Source organism: Astatotilapia calliptera, chromosome 1, assembly GCF_964374335.1.
Source record: "Astatotilapia calliptera chromosome 1, fAstCal68.1, whole genome shotgun sequence".
In the NCBI taxonomy this organism is placed as follows: Eukaryota; Metazoa; Chordata; class Actinopteri; order Cichliformes; family Cichlidae; genus Astatotilapia; species Astatotilapia calliptera.
Window position 1 is genome coordinate 21892943 of NC_137422.1, and position 20721 is coordinate 21913663.

Sequence of the window (20721 nt, forward strand, 5' to 3'; positions counted from 1 at the left end):
CTTTAAATCTTCTTGAGCTATAGACCAAAAGTTTGAGATCAGTTCTTTAAGCTCCTTTTTCACATCGTCTTTTTGTAATAATGAGCTGTTGAGTTTCCAGTATGTAAATTTAACAAAAGAAGAATTAGATAGAGAAGTTAGATTTATTTTAATATATATGGCTTTATGATCTGTTGCTGGAGAAGGCCAAGCACCTACATCTATGCTATTGCTGTCAAAGCTCTCTGAAACTAACCAAAAGTCTATCCTTGAATGTCTCGAGTTAGAATTGTTGCACCAAGTAAACATTTTGGACTGAGGATATTTGAATCTCCAAATGTCTGTAAGTTTCAGGCGTACCATAACAGCCTTCAATGTGGTATTAATTCTGTTCGAATGTCCTGGAGGAAATTTATCTAATTCAGCATCCATAATACAGTTAAAGTCTCCACCTAGTAATAATTTTGCATTTGGAAATTTATTTAACCAGCTAGATTTTTTTTTTCAATCGCCAAAAATAAATGATCATTTTCTAGCTTCGTGTTAAACCCGTATATGTTAGTTACAATTAAGACTAAATCATTATATTTTATGACTTGACATATGTAATGACCTGCAGAATCACATTCTGTATGTAAAACATCCCCATTATATCTGTTTTTTAGGATTGATACCCCAGCTGGTCGCTCAGTTCCATGAGATAACCATATAGAATTTCCCCATTGAGATCGCCAAAAACTAACATCATTGATAGTAGAGTGAGATTCTTGTAAAAATACAAAGTCAGATTTAAGTTGCTTTGCATAAAGAAAAGTGGCTTTACGTTTTAAGTTGTTACGAAGACCCCTAGCATTAATAGAAACAAAAAACAAAGAACACAAATTGACAAAGAAAAGATATGTATTAAAATGTAAATCGAAGTTAAACTTTTTAACCTAACACTGAGATCAGCACTAGAATATGAAAATGTTCACAGTATAGAGTATACTTATAAATAAAACTTTAGACGCCTAATAAAAGCGTAACAAAAAAGTTTTACCTATTTAACAGTAAGTTTGCTTTTTGCTAACATCAAAGTGCAATTTAGACAGCCAAACATTAATATCTATAAATATCAGGCACATCAACACCTTGTAAACAAACCCGAGAAGAACTAAGGGTCAGGGAATATTGAAGAGTTTGTGTGAATTTCAGCACCATTTACAAAGCTGCAACCTCCAACAAAGTAAGCAGATTTCCCTTCTTCACGTGCTTTCTTTATAATGGGCCACAGCTTCAGTCTGTTTTCTTTTTCCTCTCTCGTTAGGTCTTCAGTGAACCGCAGATGATTATTTTGAAGGAAAGTATTGTTCTTGGCAGCTTTCCACACCGCATCACAAATTCTCCTTGAGATGAACCGGATGATGATCCCTCTGGGTCTCGGGTCATTTTGTTTTGGTTTCCCCACTCGATGAGCGATGTCTAAGACCTCTGAAAACTTTTCCTTTTCCGCAGGCAGAACCGTTTGGCATATCCCAATCGCCTTTGCACGCACATCTTCTTTCTCCAACTCCGGTACCCCATACAGTCTCAGATTCCAACGGCGGTTGTAGCGTTCAACTTCAGAGATGCGTTCGTCACATTTCTGTGTAAGCGTTTCATTTTTCTCAACCCTCTTCTCAATGACCATAATCTTATCACTTATGTCCTTTAAATCTGTACGAACTGTTCCTACCGTTTCTTCAATGGCGTCACTTCTGGTGTTGATCAGATTAATCAGTGTTGACCGCATCAGCTTTCAGGGAGTCGCCATCAGAGTGTTGGTTTTTTTAGCCACTGGAGGCTTGGAAGGCGTAACTGGTAGAGGTGGAAATTCTTCTTCAACCATCTGCTGACACTCCATTTCTTTCATGTAGCTATGGTCGCTAGCTAGCATGCTAGTTGCATGTGGTTTGTCCGAGTTACTCAGCCTTTTCTGAGCAGATTTCGACATGTTGTTGTTATAGAATTTGGTTTCAGATTTAGCAGGTTTAGTGCGCTGATCTTCAAAAAAGTGTTGAAAGTTAGAAAGACGTCAAATAGGTGTTGTAAAAATGCTTTATATCTTTCTAGTGCTGAGTAGGGCTGGGTATCGTCACTGATTTCTAGAATCGATTCAATTCCGATTCACAAGGTCCCGAATCGATTCGATCCACGATTCGATTTAATTCGATTCGATTTAAATCTGGGAAATTTTGACAGTCAGAAATATTATAATTCAGATCAGTACATTTACATATTTTTGTATCAATAAAAAGGAAGCTGACACACGCAAGACTTTATCACAGGTGTAAGCATCACAGCAGATGCCTTTGTGTCAAAGTAGCTGAAGATAAAACACAGAAAAACATGAAGGTTTTCCTGGCCTGGGATTTATAAAAATATTCTGCAGTACATCAAAAACGAAAGAAAACCATTAATCAACATATGAACATCACCTCTGAAGTTACAGCAGTTTTATTAGAGACACGTTAAACATTTTGCATTTTGAATAATTTTAAAAAGTTTAAATTTGTTCAGTATTGAACAGCAGAAATGAGGTTTTCTTTTCGGAAGAATGTAAAAGGGAAAAAAACAGCGGCCGACAGCGCTGTAAACAACAGTAGACTTGTGCGTAACAAGCAAGCGAATAATGACGAAAGGGAAACTGTTCTTGAAGTACAGAGAGAGAGAGAGAGGGGGAGAGAGAGAGAGAGAGAGCTGTGCATCGCGGTGGAAGCAAAACAGTAAAAGTCAGAGTAAATTCATGACGATTTTATGTGAAGCGTTTGGATCTTCTTTTGCTGCTGGTTTGGTCAATATTGTTTGGAGAGAGATCAAACTAACAGCTTTAGAATCGGCGCATAAAGGGCGTGAACACAAAACGCGGACCCGCCGACAGATCAGAATCAGCGAGCTGTCGGCTTTCAGCCCCGACTGTGAGAAAGGCGACATCTAACTGATTCTGATCCGCGGGTTGCGCTGTGTGTTTAAGTCTATGTGCAGAATCCGTGTTCCTGCTCTCATTTACTGTCTTAACTGTTTGGTGGTTCTTGAAATTTTGTGAGATGTCACCAGAGATTCTGGCATTTTGGACAAAATAAATTTATATTAAAAAATCGATTCAGGATTTTAATGAATCGATTTTACGTTATCCAAGCCAGAATCGATTTTAATCGATGAATCGATTATAAAAACCCGCCCCTAGTGCTGAGAGCTCGAAAAAACACTCCTCTTCACGTCGCCATCTTGCTCGGCCCCCACCAACGGTTGTAATGTTAGATAGCACAACCGGGAAGGGAATAAGCTGGAAAATGGGCTCTCTTTTTATTCGTTCCCTTCCTGGAAGCAACGTGAGCGAGCTCATGTATCGGATGTTACCAAAAGAAGGCGTCTAGATTGGATAGCAGCTGTGAGACGAGCTGATATCCAGTTTTCTACCATCCCCAGATATCTGTTGGTGTGCTCCGTACATTTTCATTCAGGTAAGTTCTAAATAAGTTCATATTACTCTTTATAGCCTATTAGTTTTATTTGCGACGCGCTCTGAGGTCATAGCAAATTAGAACAACAAACGCTCTCATGCCATTGGCAACCAGTAGCCGCATAGACACCAGTAGTTTTCCCTCATTCTCATGTCCTCGTGTGACGGATTGTTTTCATCTTCATGTAAACTAAGTACTGGTTGACTATTTTCATCCTCTCTCTCGGTTTGCTCTGGTTCAAACTGGAAAAGTTGAACAGAAGCCATTTCCAGTGCGCTGCTAACTGTGAACTCCATGCGGCGCAACCGTATGACGTCACTACCCAGAGTGCATTTAAAAGTAAATAACAATGGCGACCTAATGGTAAATCGGTTTTATATAAAATGTGCTTAAAAGGAAAACATTTGGCGTATTTTAATACCACACATATATATTATTGAAAGCACAGTACATATTTTAGCGCAAACATGTCTTAATAGCTGGGGTTCCTTTTAAGACAGACGCATGTCTCCTGATTAGGGCTGCCACAAACGATTATTTTGATAGTCGACTAGTCACCGATTATTTTTGCGATTAGTCGACTAATCAGATCATCATCCATTGGACATACAGCTTATTGCACCAGCAGCATCTGCTCTTATATAACTATCATTAGCTTACAGCTTTAATAAGGTATGTGCTAACTAAAAATAAAGACAAGATGATAGTTTATTAAATTTTAATGAAATCTGCAGATTGTTGTGGTTTAATAAACTCCTTGCTATCTAAAATATAACAGGACACCGGAGTAAATTCTTGAGCATCTCACACTTCTGATAATCAGCTGTCTGCTTGACGTTTATTCAGCTGTGTAAAAACTTTAATCTCAGCCAAACCGATTTACTCAGGAACAAATAAAATACTAAAAAAAGCCAAACAATAACATTTTGAAGTTATCTAAGTGACTTATATATATATTTAACCTGAGTAGCGAAAGACGGCGGTCGGTTTGAAAACGATTTGCCAGGAGTCCGGTGTTCTCACGGCTCTAGTTAGCCTAGCCTAGCCTCCGGCTAGCTATCGAGCTAGTGGGTAACAGACGTCTCTGAAAACGTCGGAGCACTTTTGAAAATATGTGGTGTCTTGATAAACTGAGCAGATATTTGAGGTTTACACAGCTACATTCTCGCCTGAAAATATGTTAAACATTTATTTTGTGACCCAGAAAGAATAATAAGAGTAAAACCAACTAGCTGCCACCATTGTTGGAAACTGAGCTGGGCCGCGCTATGAATTCTGGGACACAGCTTCTTCTTCTTCGGGGTTTAACGGCAGTTGGCATCCTTGTACATGCAGTGCTGCCATCTTCTGTTTCAGTCTGTTATTACACTCTTAAATCCTGCTACTTATTCCTGCGTCTTTCAGGATCTTACAAAGCTTCAAACGACACGTCGACTATTAAATCAGTCGTCGACGATTTTGATAGTCGACGTAATCGTGACTAGTCGACTAATCGTGGCAGCCCTACTCCTGATATTGATGTGATTTGTTGAAATAAAGTCATGAGTAGCAGAAAAGAAAATATCACTTTCAAATGTTGTCAGTGTAGACCAAATTCTTAGATATCAGCTTCAGCAGATGAGCAGCTGTCAAAATCACCTGCTAACAGATGTTGGTTTTCTTCCATCTGATAAAGCCTCAGAGCGTCTCTGAATGATCACGTGGCTCATTAATAGACGCTCTTCTGCAAATCCTACCTAATGAGTGATTATTTGACTATTATTTACTGTTGCTTTCCTGTTAGCTTGAAGCAGGCTGGCCATTCTATGTCTGGTATCAATGACGTTTACCATCAGAGAACTGCTGCTCACTGGATTTTTTTTTTCTCTTTTTTTGGGCAAGTATTTGTAAATCCTAGAAATGGTTGTATTCGGAAAATCCCAGAAGATGAGCCATTTCTGAAGTAGTCACTTAGATAACTCTTATTCTGATGCGGTGACCCTAATAAAGTGGCTCATATGTAGGGATGGGTATCGAAAACCGGTTCTTGTTGAGAACCTGTTCCCACTGTTTCAATTCCTTGGAATTGTTTGCCATTTTTGCAAACGATTCCCTTATCGATTCCAGTCGCCCCGAATGACGTCACCACGTTGCGGAGCGTCATTTACCTGGCAGGAAACACGGCGCGAAAGCGGCTCAAACGCTCAAAAGTTTGGTTATACTTTATGAGAACGGATGACAACAGGGCAACTTGCAGTACTTGCAAAGTAGATACTTCATTTAAGGGAGGAAACACTGCGAATATGCAAAAGCATTTGCTCACAAAACACGCGATGACCTTAAATGAATGTCGTGTTTTTAATTCCGCTCCAGACTCATGAATCTCAACCCAGCAGCAGCGGGAACGTTTGCACGTCCTCTTCCTTTAATGCGGCAGGTAAATAATCAACTAACAGTGCATATTATGTTAGCGCGATCTGTCTTATTACAAAACCTGCCATTACTGTGCATTTAGGTGACCATGATGAGAGAGACAGAGTCTGTCTGGCTCAGATGCTGGCAGTTCTCGCTGCAGTCTACCGTTAGCGTCTCCTTTCAGGCCGGATAGACGAATGTCACCGAGCAGAGACTAAGTTTGTGGTAAAAGGCTGCCACAGCAGATGCCCCCGATTTTCGGTAAGTGAATGTGTTTAATTGTAGGCAGGGACATTACTGGATATTCTTGTGTAATTGCTACAGAATAATTTATGTTATACTTTGTTATTGCTACAGAAGAATATTTATTTTATTATTTTACATTTACAATTTTTTTTCCTGGGGACCCTGTGACACCCCATTGAAGAGCCGTAGGCTGGATCTCTTAAGATCTCACTGCTGGGTTTGTAAGGCCATGTTACTTGTAAATTTCTATCTTGTTCAAAGAGAAGATATAAAACAAAGTTCTAAGCTAATCGAACTTGGTGTTCTCCTTTTTTAAAAAGAATCGATAAGAGAATCGATAAAGAATCGAATCGAAAATGGAATCGGAATCGTGAAAATCTTATCAATACCCATCCCTACTCATATGTATATAGAAATATATAATAAATAACATAAGTCTTTCTGTGTCTAATAAAATAACGCAGTATAAAGTATAACCACAGGAACTGCAAGCAGAGAGAGAATTTCCTATAACAGCCTGGTAATTATCAGCTGAAAAGAGCCGTTTTTACTCACCTGACTATTGAGAGTAGAGACAATGAAAGATACAATGTTCTCCACCTCTTTGCTCCAGTGATTCATAAAACACAACCAGTAGCTTCTCGGTGTGATGAATGGCCCATGTTTTATTTTTAACTTGTAGCACTTTGTATTGATCTTTTCTTTCATTTGGAGCACTTAGAGCAGAGGGGAACAAGGACAGATAACCAATGAACTATCAGCAATAAAGATGAACTACAGCACCGTTTTCAGCCACTGCTCCATTCTATTTTCAGAAATTCAACAAAGCAGATTTGTCTACAGAATGTATGCACAGGAAGAGCCGATCATGTAGTTGGGGCAGTCTATTATGTTGTAGATATGTGCAATAATAAGGATTTTGGTAAGATGCATACCTTGCCTGTGGCATTCTGTTCATAAAAGAGTTCATAAAATAAACCCCAGCAGTTTTTTAGGAAGATAAGTCAAAACAGAAGGAGGCTAAACAGATAAAAATGATGTATGTATCTACACAAAATTGTTTCTTGTAGGGTTCTGGAGAGTTTTATAGGTGTGAGTTTGTAGTGTGACATTAGAGCTACCAGATATACTCAGTCATCTTTGCTCATTGAAGACAAACTTCCCATCGATAAGATGATGTGAAACAACATCTGTAGGCTTGATCTTGATGGGATTCTGTACTATCTGGGAAACACTGTGTGGATACAACTTGTCAATAGCTATTCTAACTCACAAAACAAAATACAAGGATCCGAATTAGCTAATGTGTATGTTTACTAAAAGACCAGCACGACTGTGCCTCAGTATACAAAGGAAAGTCCATTAAGGCATGGGTGGGTGAGTTTAGTGTGAAAGAAACCGACTGGTCTGTGCAGAGCCCTGACCTCAACCTCATCAAACACCGTTGGGATGAATTGGAGCAGAGATTACAAGGCACCTCAAAATGCTCTCCTGGATGAATAGACAAAATCACAGACACAGACCAAAATCTTGCTGAAAGCTTCCTCAGAAAAGTGGAAGCCGTAAAAGTAGGCCCAGGACCATATTACTACCTATGGATTCAGAGTTGCACTCCTGTAGGTATAAAGTATTAGTGGCCCAGTACTTTTGTCCATTTAGTGTATTTCTTTAGCAGAGAGTCTATCGCCTCTTCTCACCACATGCTGGCAGTAGTGCACAGCAAAAAGATTAAAAAATCTTCACAGTTTAACAAGTGGGGAAACTGATTGACCTGTAATGTTAATTTCCCATACACCATTATAAGTTGTGATAAATTATTAAGTACTCAAAGTTATTAGCTTCCTGGCTAATCTTTACTGAATAGACTGTTAGATGTTTGATTTGTATTAGGATCCAGAGATACTCATGATTTCAAATGAAATAATATATGGTAAAATGGACTGGTTCTTATACATCACTTTATGCAACATGTCTCATTTACACTTCAGTTAACACATTGGGACCTTGCCCAAAAGACAGACTGGGGCAGGCAGGGATATAACGACCAACCTCCTGAGCTGCAGCCAACTTTCAATAGTTCTATTGATATAAGCGATTTTCTTTTGAATGTTGTACTTGAATTTCACAGATAAACAAGGACAAAGGTTGTTAATCTCTTCCTCACTATCATTTACTTTGTCTGTCGCAAGAACCTGTGGTTTTTGTTCTTTGTGGCCAAGCCAAACTTTATGAATATAACTTTCATCAAAAGCTCAACCCAAGTCTGAAATTAATACCAACAGCATGAGTGTTACAGTAGCTCCTAGATACAAGAATACCTCGCAGTTACTCAATCTAGGAAGGTTTGTGCATTCTCAAAGATGTTAACTAACGTCTTAACAACAATACCAGTGCCATTGTAATAGGATCACATGCTATAAATCCTCAAATGGTTATTGTCTCCAGCAACAGCGTCACTTCAGTCACTGAGTTCACACCCCGTCCCTTTTATTAGTGGCCCTTAGACGCCACCAGATTTGTATGGTCAAATTAAGCAAATGTGATATTCTCGAAGTGTTACATTTCACTAGATTGAATTGATTTGGCAGATGCTCTTGTTTAGCTGGGGGAAAAAACATTTTGCGTTATGGCAACCACTTCCAGGCAACATTTTAATGTTACTCAGTCTAAAAAAGGCAGCAGATTTTAGACAAGACAACCTGCTTGGATTTTATCAAACAACAAAAACAAGCAGTTATCCTAGGAACGTCTGACAAGATTTTTGAAACAAATTGGAGGTGGTCGTATAGCTCAAGCAGCACAGCTGTACAAAATGAAATGACAACTGCTACTTGAAAAATCTCAAGAAGAGCCAAATCAAAATAACTCTATTTTCAACACAAGCGACAGATTCACAAGTGTATTGCACATGTAACTGGATTATGGGTAGCTCTTATTTTTAACAGCTCGGTGAGGATAAGCTCTGGTGGCTTCTAATTTAATATAATTGAGACAGAGTGATGTGAACATGGAACATTATACTTTATTTAACTCCAACCATCTGCTCTTTTTCAGGGTAGAGTGTCAGGGCACTGTATATGGTGACATATGTGGAATAAAATGAGAAAAGAGCGGCTCATTTTAAAAGCAGCAATCCTAAATCAAATGAAGAGCCGAGTCCCTTAAGAACATTTGCACAGCTGTATTATTATTATTTTTTTTAAATTTATGTTTGACAAGGAGCATCTCATCTTTTTTTAGATTTTCTCACTGAAGAAGAGGAGGAAGAAGAAACAGTGTTGCCCTACAATGTGAAACAAGAGACGAGGCAACAACACAGTGTGTCAAAGTTGGCTGTTGACTGCAACACGGCACAACACCCTTCAAAATAAAGCCTTGTTTCTTTATAGGTTTATAAGTCAGGGTGAAAATCTAATTCAGTGGCTTGAGTTGCATAACATTCAAAACATGCAGAAGCAATAGTGCACATTGTTTCTCTGTAAGTCCTTAAAAAGACTCAACCATGGACCACTTCAGTGTTATTTGGTGGCTGGCATGGGGGTTGCGATGTTTGGATTTCACGGTGAGATTCAGCTCAGAAGGATTAGAGATGACTACACTTTGTTATGGTTAAAATACTTTCAATGTTCAGTAACAGCCAGTGAATCACATAGTTATCTGTTCAAAAACCAGTCAAAACAGTCTCATGACTAAGTGATTTTACCCACATAAGTTCTTTGCAGTATTTCTTTTTACAGTAAACTGCATTTGGATATATATTATTTCCACAAGCTTTTATCATCTTTACCAGGTAACAGTGTCAGGTGACAGGTATCAGTATCTGTGAGACTATCAGGAAGATAATTTCCAAATGCAAGCTTGCTTGATTAGACAAAGAATTTGCTTTGCTTATTTTGGTATGAAATTGGGTGACTGAGACAAGCCATGGACACCTCATTCATTCTGGCGGGTGTGTGTCCAAAACCTCAGAGCGTCGACTAACATGAAGAAAAAAAAGCTTGGGTTTTGATTTTTCAGTAGTATGGATGGAGCCACAGAATCACTTTGATGACTGCTACTTCTATCTAGTCAATCTTTCTGGATATCGTAACAAAACTAAACACATGAACATATGAAACCTTCCATTTGTACTGGCTTGTTTAATGACAGAGAAGAGTGTAATGGTGTGTTGTCTCCAGATGCACAACATTCTAGTGATAAGAACTTTGAAGATCAATCTTCTAGTAGCTAATTTGTTTCCCTGTTATTCACACACCCAGAGCTGAATAACTTAGTATGAGATTTGTATCTGCCAAGGGAATCAGCTGAGCTACTTGAGTCTAGGCACAGTGAGATTAACCTCCTGGATCCAGGAACCAAATTTCCTTTTTATAAGCATCGTGAGAAGGATCTTATTCCATTCTTTGAAATGGACGATCACTTTATCTGTTGTGTTGATGTTGAAGGTCTTTTGGCTGCAATGGGTTGTAAGTATGATGCAGATAAGTGTAGGCTGTTCATTAACAGCTCAAAAGCCAGGCTAAAATGTGTTCTGCATAATGGCAGTTAACCTCACCCTAACATAAATTACAAAAAAAGGCTATTAAGATTAGGTTTGCAATCGGATCCATTGATCACTATTTGTTGCAGAGGGTCACTGATGCGCTAACGCACAGGGCAGTACATTTCACTGTTAGAGACCCCCAACTGTGTGTCACTCATTGGTATAGAAAGTATCTAACAAAATGTCTGACTGTTGATGTGTTGGAGCAAGCTCAAAAGTACTTTTAGTTGGAGTCCAGCATGCCTATTCGTAACCCTTTAAAAATTCCCTGGTTAGATTTAGGCAATTGTGTGGCTCTCCTGGGAGCCACACAGGTCAGTCCATTGCTTTCAAAAAATATATGGAGTTAGGTAATAGAGAAAAGTGGTTAAGGTTAGAAAAGCTGGCAGGGCTGGGTGTCTGAAAGTCTTTGTTGCCAGGACTGGAAGTGGCTGTTCAGGTCACTTCACCAGATTAGACATACCCCGGCTTTCCCCCCTCCAAACTCCCCAGGGAAAAGAGGAATTCCAGAGGGAGACTGGCAATGCAGCTCCCAGGAGAGCCTCAGTCATCTTCTGTTCCTGTGTTGCCTAAACCTGAAAAGGTCATAAAAGGTTGCAGATGACCACACAGCTCCCAGGGGAAAGGCCCCAGTATGTCTGCCGCAATGGTCACTTCGCTTGCCTCCACAACCTCGCCTTACAGTCGCTTGCATTTATACCCGCTGTTAAGGCACAGGAAGCTACTGTAGTATTCTCCTGAACAACAAGTGTCACCACTTAGAAAATATTGTGACATAAGCTCTTACATAGGAGAATAAAAAGTCAAACCTGGGGGCCAAGACTTTTTTAGTATTCTTCTGCAAAGTTCTTTTGCAGTGTTGTTCTCCTCAAACTTTCAAGTTTTCAAACTGTTCCAACATCTCCCTTTATATGTCTGTATGTCTCTGAGCTTCTGTACTGGAATATAATTAAAATGGCGATAAAAACCGACACTATCATACACTCGTATGTTCAACCGACTTACAGCGTCCACGGTTCAAGGTTACAAAAACGAAGATGTGCATGACCGGCTGAAGTGTACCAAAGACATGCGCAACACATGACGTGACATCAAAATTGCCAAGCGACACCTACGACACAGTGAGCATAATGGCCCATAAGACAACTGCACAAATCGGCACAAGCGCTACATGTTAACTTATACCTAGAAGTGTGGATTTCAGGACACAACAACAGTAATACGTTTAAGGGGTTAATGTTGTGTTGATGTTGACGGTCTCTGGGGTTCAATGGGTCGTGAGTATGATGAGTGAAAGATGTTCACTGACATCTCAAAAGCCAACCTAAAATGTGTCTTACTGCATACTGACAGTTACTTTGTATCTGTGCTAACTGATCATTCTGTCCACTTACCATTTCATCGTTTTTTCTGTCCCATAACAAATCAGGGCCACAATTTTTCATCAGTTAATCAAAAAATGAAGTCACATGGTTTATTTCTTGGTTTATCCAACCCAAAGTTTAACAATTAAAAAAAAAAAAAAACAAAGACACAAGCAATTTAAAAAGGAAAAAAAAAACCCCAAAAAAACCAACCCTGCTATGATTTCCTTTATGCGGTCTGTGATATTACAGCCTTTATTGTCCCCACCAAAGTTGATGCACTTCCTTCCAGCACTAATATGAATACCACTAGATTTTTAGTAACAGTATAATGTCAGTAAATGTGTCAGTAATGTGAGTAAAATGTCAGTGAACCCACAGACATTAGTCACCCTCCATATGGTTTTACTTCCAAAATACTCTTGATGAAAGCTGAAATCCTTTGGAATCTCATACAAATGTAACATTCTGGTGTGAGACAAAAACCCCACTATCATAAAGAAACCATGAAGGCAAAGTGAATGTAAAAGTTTTTGTTACTGAAGTTTCGTTTTTGCCTTTCCTTTGGGAACACGAGGCGGGTCTGGGCCCGCGCTGGAGAGTCGGCGCAGTGGCAGGATGGCTGCTGTGTTGCCTGGGATTACTCCTTATCCCCTACCCAACCTTGTTGCTGGTCACGTGCTCTATAATGTTGTACTGTGGACATTTATGTGCTTTCTGTGCAGAGGAGTTTTTTTGTTTCCTGTTCTCATGCTGTCCACCTGTAGCTCAGCATGAGTAGAGGTCTCTTTTTTTCCTCTTGTACTTTTCCCATTGTAGTGTACATTTCAGTGGTTTTTCTGTAATGCAACCGTTCTCTGACTTGTATCCCCATGTGATGTCTGTGTTGTGTGTGTAAGGTCGGGGGGCGGGTTTATTTCACTGCAGGGCAACCTGCATGTGGCAAATAAAATTTGAACTTATAGACTGGCTTTCCCATGACTGGTCCTGGATGACTGATTTCCATGGCAACACCCCTTTTTCACCTCAAAATAGGCCCCACCTTTTATCGTATTATGGAGGTTTGCACTTGAGTGTTAAGAGGGCTCTCCTGCCTTCACATATTGATCCAGCACAAATTCCTCATTTGAGTGGATGTTTTATTTTTTCTGAATGGCTAGTGGTCTCTATGCATTTCTTTGGCTTTCATGGATGAAACTTTATTTCTAAGTCATATTATTTTCTTCCTCTGATGAGTACATTTCTAATTCCTTTTATTTCTATAGTCAAACAAAAAATTTGGAAAGTGTCCAACATAAAACTCACCTGGGAAAGAGTTGTGTTAGGAACAGAGATGAAGAAGACACTTTGAAATTTTATTCACACTGAAGCTCCCTTTCTTCTTCTTTTTTTTTTTTATACTTTAAGTCATCATGTGACTTTTTTTCTCTATAGAGGCTCAATCTTGAAATATGTACAATGTGTGTGGGGTTTTTTTCTGTTTTTTTTTAATTCGACATTTCTCAAAATATCAGTTGTCTGATTGGATGGGATATCCAGATTCACTCATTTGTTCTGCCCTCTGATCTGACGAGACAGAGACAGGGCTGGACTAGTAATCTGGCATATTGTGCATTTTCCCAGTAGGTTGCCGCACTTTTCGGCCGATGGAGCTGTGCACCAGCTGTACAAGAACGGGCGGCAGCTTATTTGTTCATTCTCATTACTGACATTGGAGTGCCCAGTCAAATCTCTTTCTGTGATCAGCCCCTACATTCACTGTGCCCTCAGGCAACTTGCAGAAAAAGTTAACTGTGGATGAAGTCGTGAAAACTTGGAGCTTGAAAGTGCCATTGTGTCTGACCAGTCCAGCCCTGGTCTGAAACAACGGTGCTCAGGACTGAGAAGTTATAATGTCATGTGGCTTTGTGCATGCCAAGTAGGAATATAACCTGTGGGTAGTAAAAATGCTTTTTAAACAAAGTCACAAACAAACTTTATAAGCAGTTGTTGTCAGATTTAACAAGTGATTGTATACATGTACATACATTTTATACATTTTATGCTACAGTGACCATTGACATCAAAGTTATGGCTCTTGCACTATTCATTAAATAGAAGGTGCTGCATAGGTGCCTAAATTGCTCCCTGGAGGTGTTGCCCAATTTTGGGCATGCCTAAAAAAGGTTTTTCTCTTAATTAAAATTTGCATGATTAAACCAACTTGGCTTCTTTGAGTGATAAGAACAAAGAGATTTTAAATACAGGTGCTAAAACCATTTGCCATTATGGACCTAGGAGCTTGATGTTGAGGCCAGCTAAAGAGGAAAAGGGAGAAAATGTGAGACCAAAAACAAAGAAAATAAAGGTATGTTGGGAAGTTACATGAAAGAGTGATGGCATTACCTGTGTGTACATGAGAAGGAGAGTTAATGGAGGTTCCCTTCACATGGTATCATGATTAGTAGACACTATGAAAACGTCTTTCCAGACAGCCCAAATACAAGTTGTTTTTCTTTTAAGAAAATTTGTAAATTTTAAAGGCAAGTCAATCCTTTTCTCCATTGTGACTTGAACAGACAGTAATGATGACTAAGGAAAACAACATCAAACATATTTGGACTTGAACCTTCAGAGATTTAGAACAGTCAGTGTGCTTGAGTAAAAATGATCTGAGGCTGATATCACCAAGCGGTGTCTGGTCTGAGTTATTCCCCCAGTGAGTTCGGGGTAGGTATAGTGGTTGCCCCATGATCAGAAGGTTGGTTGTTCGAATCCACTGAACGGCTACCCTGAGGTACCCCTGAACAAGGGGGAAAAAACTAGTTGGAGAGAGGTTGGTCAGAGGTGTGTATAAATGTTTATATTAGGACATGCATGTATGTTTAAACTACTTACACCAAAACTAGAAGAGACCAAATTGGTTACACTGCCAGCACATTGAATTAGTTTTAATCTACACCTCGTTGTCCTATTAATGAACTACTTCTAGCTGCATAGTTTCCACTAGTTCATCTAAGCACAGCTGGGTTCCACGATTGTGAGGAAAGGCTTAGCATGTGTTGTTATACCCAGCAATAATAGACAAGAGGCTCCCACCCTCTAAGATATGCAACATGTCTGAGAGGTTGGGTTAACCCTCCCTTCTAATGAAAGAGTGGGCTCTGTTGAAAGTTGCTTCTAAATGCTAATCAAACCATGGGTAAAACCATCTGTGGCCATCTGAGCACAAATAATCACAGCATGAATGCTTTCTCTTCTGCCTGCTATTTTACATTTTACTAAGGTAGTGTGCATAAAATAAAAATTAAAAAAAACCTTCAAGAAACATTTTTGGCTGCAGCACTGAAGCAAAATTTTTACCTTAAAAGCAAAGTCACATTGTTTGGTACAGCTCACTCTTTGTAAACTATTTCAACCAGTGAGAGTCAGCACCTTCCACCTCTTATATGGTGACCCATAAGCACAAGTGTACATATCATCATCTAGTCGACTGGTTACGTATTTTCAATATAATTTTTTTTTCTTTTTGGGGGTTTAGTATCGCTTCTGTCAGTCTGCCCCAGGGCAGCTGTGGCTACAACTGTAGCTTTCCTTCACCAGTGTGTGAATGTGAGAGTGAATGAATAGTGGAATTGTAAAGCACTTTGAGGGCCCCGAAAAGCGCTATATAAATGCAATCCATTATTATTATTAATAAAATCCACATTCTAAAAGTTGCACCCGAAACTTTATAACGTTCAACTGTTTGGTCCCTCACAAGTCCTTCAATGAATTGGAACACTTGTCATTGTCTTATATTTCATGAAAGTGGACATTGTTCACTGCATTCCCTGCACTTAATCTTGTGTAATGTAATGCACATATAATAATAATAGTAATAACAATAATAATGGATTGCATTTATATAGCGCTTTTTGAGACCCTCAAAGCGCTTTACAATTCCACTATTCGTTCACTCTCACATTCACACACTGGTGGAGGCAAGCTACAGTTGTAGCCACAGCTGCCCTGGGGCAGACTGACAGAAGCGAGGCTGCCATATCGCGCCATCGGGCCAGTAGGCGGTAGGTGAAGTGTCTTGCCCAAGGACACAACTACCGAGACTGTCCGAGCCGGGGCTCGAACCGGCAACCTTCCGATTACAAGACGAACTGCCAACTCTGGAGCCACGATATATAAAGGTATAGGATTTTACCTTTATATATTTCAAAACCTTCAATTTCTTTTTTACAGACAACATTTTATTTCAGTGGGGTTTTTTGTGTTAAAGGGTTCAAAACAATGAGGAACTTGCCGTTTCTTCTTCTTGCTGTTTTGATCCTATTTCAGTCTCTCACTGTATAGTGCATGATATGTGTGTTATACTGCAACACAATCCCATCTTTTTGTTTGTGAAACCAAACTTTCCCATTAGGTGATAAGGTGGAGGGATACTTCACAATTGTTCTGCTGAGAAGATCTTATAATATTTGCCTAGAGCAGAATCCATTCTCTTATATGGAGAGGACAAGGACTCATCTAGATGTCTTCAAGTTTTCCTGTAACCGATACACCAATCACACCCATGAAAAGCTGTGTTAAGCTTGATAAAAGAGGAGGTAACTATGCCTTCAGAAGAGAAGTACATAAAACAAGCTCTTTTCTTCTCTATAGGTGTGGCACTGTTTGCTGCCAACAACTTGAAGCTCTTGAGCAGCTGTAAGATTTGCCATTGTGTTTACTTTGATTAAAACTGAACAGTCCCCACCAAGGTAAGTCAGACAGAGATGCCAGGAGTTAGCATGTGCAGCAGAGATTTAATAGGGGACAGATCTTGCTTGCTGTGTTTGAGCAGCCAGCTAAAAATTATGGGTGGGCAACTTAGGACAAAGACCGAAGCTTAGAGCCCTGCAGCATTTAGAAAAACAAAACAAAACAAGAAATCAGATTTAACAGAAGTAAAGACAGTTTTTACAGACAAAAGCACAACAGTAATGATCATTACATTGCATTACGTGATTACACTTAATCTGTTAGCTAAACTGATAGGGAGAAAGATCACAACAGATGACATCAAGACATGTCAAACCAGTAGAAAAGCAGCTCCAAAATCACAGTTCACAATTGCAGAGATATTTATTTGTCATTTTTTAAAACTGTTCATCCTGGATAACAATCATCCTTCCAATAGCCCGAATGGCATGTTGTAAAAATCTTGGCTGTAATAGCCAGTTAGCTTGGTAGGCCAGAATGTAGTAACAATGATAAGGTTGCAGTGCATAGTATTGAGTTTCTTATTATTTCCACTTACCTGAATGATTTCAGGTAAACAAGGCTATTGTTGCTATTGTGTTGCTATTTAGTACTTAATGATTACTAATGAGAATTATTGTTCGTAATGAGTTTCATAGTTAAAGATTATGGTAGCACTTTCTAATACAGCTCAGTAATAAAGGGGTAAAAGTAGGGTAACAAGGAGGAAACAAAAACGTAATAATGTGGTAATTTCTAAGTTATTACCACTCACTTACCTGTTGTAGTTTCTGCGTAATAAGCTGGAAACAGAGCTGCAAAATGCAAAAATGCCTATTTCTCTTTAACAACATATAAATAACCTGTTAAAGCTAAATTAAAGAAGTGTGGTTATTACCTTGAAATATCGCTTATCATGTCTGTGTAATAAGCAGGAAAGATGCAAATCCAAAACTGCTTGTTTCTATTTAATAGCATAATAATAACCAGGTAATAACCGTTTAAAACAAACTTAAGAGAATAGTAATGACTGCCAGGAAACACCTGTGGTAATTTCTGTGTAATAAGCAGCAATTTTAATACCATGGTCATGATAGCTGAATAAAACAAGCATCAGGAAATCTATAATGAACTGGAAACACTTATGCAAAATGCTAATAATAAAGTTTAAACAAGTAACACAAATGAATGCATTAGAATGCATTGGAGTGTAGAGGACACTCCCTCACAGCATAGTTTATACATGGATGACAACACATAAGAAATAAATGTATTATATATATTATATTTCAGTTAGAAAAAAACGTGGAGCACATTTTTAAAATTCTCATGACCACTGATCAACAACCACTGATCAAAGAGCAATGATCAATGGCCATGGGTACCATTCACAGAGAGTTGGGGAATGGCTGCAATCACAGCATTGTAAGATGGTGAAAGATGTACCCTTAGGCCCCCTCCTCGATTCAGAGATGGTCTTTCCCTTTTCACGTAAATGGCCTCCTTGACTCCGCGCTCAAACCAGCGTTCCTCCAGGATGTGTACATCCTCATCACTGAAAGAGTGTCCACTGGCCTGTAGGTGTAAATAGACTGCAGAGTCCCGGCCTGACGAGGTGGCTCTTCTGTGTTGTGCCATCCGCTTCGCCAGAGGTTGTTTGATTTCCCTGATGTATCCTCCTGGCACTTAACAGCGTACACTATGTTACTCTGTTTGTGTCGGGGACCCGATCCTTGGGGTGAACCAATTTTTGGCGCAGCGTGTTTAGGGGTTTAAAAGCCACAGAGACCCGGTGTTTAGAAAAAATGCATCTCAACTGTTCCGATACTCCTGACACGTACGGGATCACTACAGGTTTTTGCTTATGCAGCGGTTGTCCTTCTCTCCTGGATCGGCTGGAGCTTTCTTTTGGCGCCTTCCCAGCTTTGACAAAAGTCCAGCTGGGATAACCACATTTACTCAGGGCCTTCTCTAGTCAAGTCAAGTCAAGTTGGCTTTATTGTCACTTCAACCATATACAGTTTAACAGTACACAGTGAGGCGAAACAACGTTCCTCCAGGAACCAAGGTGCTACATGCAACATAAATTTACAACATAAATTAACAGAAAACACTAAACTAGCTAACTAAGAGGCCTAGTTAGCTGGCTAGCAGAGACAAGACAGACTGACCTAACATAAATTACAACATTTTTTTTTATTATCAGACAGCAGACAACAAAGTGCACGTGCAAATGTGCAAACAAGAGCAGCAAAGTGACAGAATGATAGAAAAACACAACGTAACATAATAATAAGGTTTTGTGATGATGAGGTGAGGTAGTGGAGGAACAGTAAACATTCCTTAGTGTAGCAGCAAAAATTAGGAAGTGCAGAAGTTAGTGCAAAAAGTCCAGTAATAATATTGTGCAAAAGAGCATTTACAGGTTGGTGTGTACGATGGTTTAGTGGTGTAGGTCAGTGTGTTTGCGCTTGTGTTGATTAGTCAGTCCAGTCTCAATGTTTTGAGGTAGTTGAGTTAAGCTGAGTGATAATGTGTGTGTGTGTGTGTGTGTGTGTGTGTGTGTGTGTGTGTGTGTGTGTGTGTGTGTGTGTGTGTGTGTGTGTGTGTGCGCGCGTGCGTGTGCGTGTTTATCAGTCAGTCCCTTTTTGCTGAGGAGACGGATGGCTTATGGAAAAAAGCTGTTGCACAGTCTGGATGTGTGTGCCCGAATGCTTCGGTACCTTTTTCCAGATGACAGGAGTGTGAAGAGTGTGTGAGAGGGGTGTGTCCGATCAGCCACAATGCTGGTGGCTTTGCGAATGCATCGTATGGTGTAGATGTGTGATGTTCTTCTGCTTCCCTGGCCGCTGTGTCTGTGGGGATGGTGCTGGCTCTGTGTTGTAGCGTCCTAATGACACCCAGTTTATGCTCCAGTGGATGATGAGAGTCAACCTTAAATGCTGATCCGTATGCGTAGGTTTCCGGTACACATCGGCTCTTGGAAAACTTGTGTACTTCAATGTGCATTTTAAACAAATATGTTCTTCTCACATACATGGTCTTGAATAATCAGGCCCCATCTTATCTTAAAGACCTCATAGTACCATATCACCCCACTAGAGCACTTCACTTTCAGGTAGCTGGCTTACTTGTGGTCCCTAGGGTATTTAAATGTAGTATGAGAGCCAGAGCCTTCAGCTTTCAGACCCCTCTTCTGTGGAACCAGCTTGGATTTGAGAGACAGACCCTCGCTACTTTTAAGATTAGGCTTAAAACTTTCATTTTTGACAAAACTAGGGTTGGATCAGGTGACCCTGAATCCACTATAGCTATGCTTTAATAGACTTAGGCTGCTGGTGGCTTCTCCTTCTCTCACCTCTTTTTACTCACCATATGTTTATACACCAACCTGCATTTAATTAGGAGTTAATTCATAATTTCTGGCTCTCTACCACAGCATGTTGTGTGATTTGGCGCTATATCAATTTAATTGAAGTGAATTGAATTGAACAGTATTAAAATTAATTATTATAAATGTAGACCAGCCTTTAAATTTGTACCACAAAAACGCTGATACTGTCGAGAATGATGATGCAAATAATACATCTTCTGCTGGAAAAGTTTTCCAGGACAGGGTCCCAGCTAGAACTAAACAAATATTTGAGTCAATCTTTATTTAAAGTGTTAAAATAAATCTTCTGTCCAGGCAAAGCAATAGTTTGCTAAGAGATGAGAGAATATCTGTGTGCCTCTGTGATGAATCGCTTATGGATTAATCACAAAATTAGAATTATACCAAAAAAGGCTGATTCTTTTTCAAAGAATGGGCATTCTTCAGATGGCCATGAGATCTTCATGATACCAGTTAATGTATTTTAGGTTGGTAAGCAAATAATATCAGGAGATTTCCCTACAATATTTGCCCCTGCATTGGCCCTGATTTAGGTAAGTGGAGGGTAATGAACCTGTTGGTGACAGATCTGGGCTACGTCTTCTTCTACAGGAGGTGACAGGCCTT